Genomic DNA, 3,174 nt, shown 5'->3' on the forward strand with positions numbered 1-3,174 from the left:
AAGAAGCACATAGCCACTGCAAAGAACCACAAACAGACGATTGAAGTTAAAAATGTTTTGCTATGCTTGATTGAAATACAGCAGGATCCACAAATAAGTCCCTATATTTATAGCTTTTCTTTTCTCTGTAATTCTATTCCATGTGGCATTACAGTGGTTTTAAAAACTCTTACATTTGACTTGCTGAAAACCTGCAGATATCCTTTTACATCCCAAAACTGAAAAAGACACAGCAATTACAAATAGCATAGGTCTGTAAGTGTAAATGGGCTTGAGGACATAACACATGTATAAGTCACTATATTTGTACTTGGCAAAACACTGGCAACTATGACAGTTGTTCAGAAATGGTTGAAAAAATAAGTTTTATCTTCTGACATGCATTATATTTTTATATTGGCGTTTCATGCTTTAACAATTTGGGCTCAACTGTACGTATACTGTACACAATCTGACCTGCAGACAAAGAAGAAAGGCTGAATAAATAGGGTTGGAGTAATCTAAAATTATCACACAATGGCAGTACAACATGACAAATCAACAAAACTGTGAAAAAACATAAAGCCAAAATAACTCGGTCCAAAAAGGTGAACATTAAAGTGACAAGACCTTAAATCAACTTGAATAAAGTCCACTCATTTCCCCTTCAGTGTTTTTGTTAAAGTAGGTTCCAAGATTGAAATGTCTTCAAACTCCTCCAACCGGTCTCTTGTCTGCATAAAATAAAAAAACAACATGTAAGTAGACAATTTAGACAAAGATTAAAGTGGGCAATCATAAAGTAAATTCTCAATACAACTACTTTAGATAAACTTGTTGTATCATTTAAACCTGAGAATTGCAGAAAAATAAAATATACTAACATTGCGTGGTTGTAAGATTATCTGCCATTGCATTTTGAATAGTACAGCAAATAACCCTAGAAATGCAATGGAATTTGTAAATTTACAACTGCTGTTCTTGGAATGTGCTTTTCTAGGTTGTGATCCAGTGGTTGCAAAGTCATATCAATCTTTGCAGCTACCAAGCTGAGATGCTTCTTCAGAAAACAGTCAAGGAAAATTTTGGGTAAAAAACATTTATGTGTGTAAACCCAAGTATACCACAGGCATGATAGAATGCAGTACTGGCTAATTCCCCATTTTTATTGCATTTCCAGAGATAAAGTGAAAGAAGAAGAAACACCAGAAAAGGTTAAACATTTTCAACAGCCACTTGCTAGAAAAACACTTGATTAAATTACATAGGTATTTGAGTGTATTTGGTTTTTACAGTGCTTAAATGACACAGGTATTCAATAACAATGCAATAACACAGATTTTATAATGTGAAAGTTAAAATAATCTCTTAATGTAGATTAAATAGCCAATGTGTACTATTTACAGGTAACGGTATTCACATAATAACCACACAAATCTCTATCATTTTCTGCAGGGAAGCACACTATTGACAGACTGCCATGCTGCGGCAGAATGGTGCCAAAAGGAGAAATTTGCTGGCCGAGTAACATGTCCTGCTGTCCTTGACTATGACAACCAAGAAGTAGAGGAAGCTCTCCAGGACCTCAAGAGCTGGACTGAGGACATGGATGAAAGTTCTCCAGAAGAACAATTCACTTTTGTCTTCCAAAATAAAGATGACTGTGAAAAGTTCTGCTGCGAAATTGTAGATAACAGGAAAATGAAGGTTTTTGCCAGATTTGTGTAGACTTTAGAAATAAAAACATTGCAACCAAAATAACTGGATGTCTTCGTTGTTGGAGCATATTTACATCTGAGATAGAGGTAAGGAAGGAGACGGACAGAAATCGGCTTAGTTTTGTAGAGTACAATTATTATTACTGTTAATCGGTGGCACCATGTCAGCCCCTGTTCTGTGGCACCCACATGGCCAGGGGCTTTCAGAGTGCCAGCGACTTTTCATTATCTGAGTAAAACGTTACATTAACCATCAATGCTGTGTAATCAGCTCTTGAATTATTTTCCTTCGAACTAGTGGTAGCTGCCACTGAAACAGTGGCACCTAGTGGCAGCTTTAATTACTTCTGACATCTTCCATCAAGTCATTTTAAATATTAAAAGGTATTAAAACGTATTACACGGTTAATTAACAAATAACATCTTGATTTCAAAAATGATTATTTACAAACGGGCTATATAACTAGCACGTTTTCCAAAAACCTGCATCAGCAAAACCCCAAAACGGGTAGCAGCTCTGCCACACTCTGGCTACCTAGTGTCTGCTTTAGTGGCTCCTAGTATTGTGACAGGTGCCACTCAAGCTGGTATTTGCCAGTAAATTTACTGGCAGCTGCCAGTTAACTAGCGGCAGCCGCCACAGCATGTAATAATAATGATAATAAAAATAAACCGAGAGAAGCTGTGTCATCTGTCAGTAAAAGAGAAACCATGTCATCTGTCAGTAAATCTCTGTCAGCTTCCAGTAATTCCATGGCAGATGCCACAAAAAAAAAAAAAAAAATTGCGGCAGGTAAAAATAATATATATTTTTTAAATTATGGCAGGTAAAAAAATAAAAAGGAATAATCATTTAAAATAAATCAAGAGCTGTGTCATCTGTCATAAAAATAGAAAGCATGTCATCTGTCACTAAATCTCTGTCAGCTGGCAGTAATTCCATGGCAGATGTCAGTAAATAAAAATAATAAATAAATAATAATAATAATAATAAATAAATAAAAAATTGCGGCAGGTAAAAAAAAAAATTAAATGTAGAGAAGCTGTGTCATCTGTCACTAAAAGAGAAACAATGTCATCTCACTAAATTTCCTGGCGGCTGCCATAGCCTAGCGGCAGGTGTCACCATAGTTATCATATAATCACTAGATACAGCATTGACCGCTATCGTCTATTGGCGCTGACGGGCTGTAGAGCCGCCATCTTGAAACGGTCGACCGCTCCACTCAGTGTAACCTGTTTGACGGGAGCAATGAAGTATTTGCGCTTTTAATCAGTCATAGCTAAATACTAAACTCATTCTCACGATTTTTTTCCTCTGTAAATCTCAGGAGTACAGCCATTAAAGCTGAACACATGGTTCAGTGTATTTAAATATTCTTGGTGGGGTTAACATTAACACTAATAAAATATTCTTATGACACGTTTGAAAAACTCACAGTCACTGATACATTTTTATTAAGATATATATATATAT

This window comes from Nematolebias whitei, chromosome 1, assembly GCF_014905685.2.
Source record: "Nematolebias whitei isolate Nwh7 chromosome 1, NemWhi1, whole genome shotgun sequence".
NCBI lineage: Eukaryota > Metazoa > Chordata > Actinopteri > Cyprinodontiformes > Rivulidae > Nematolebias > Nematolebias whitei.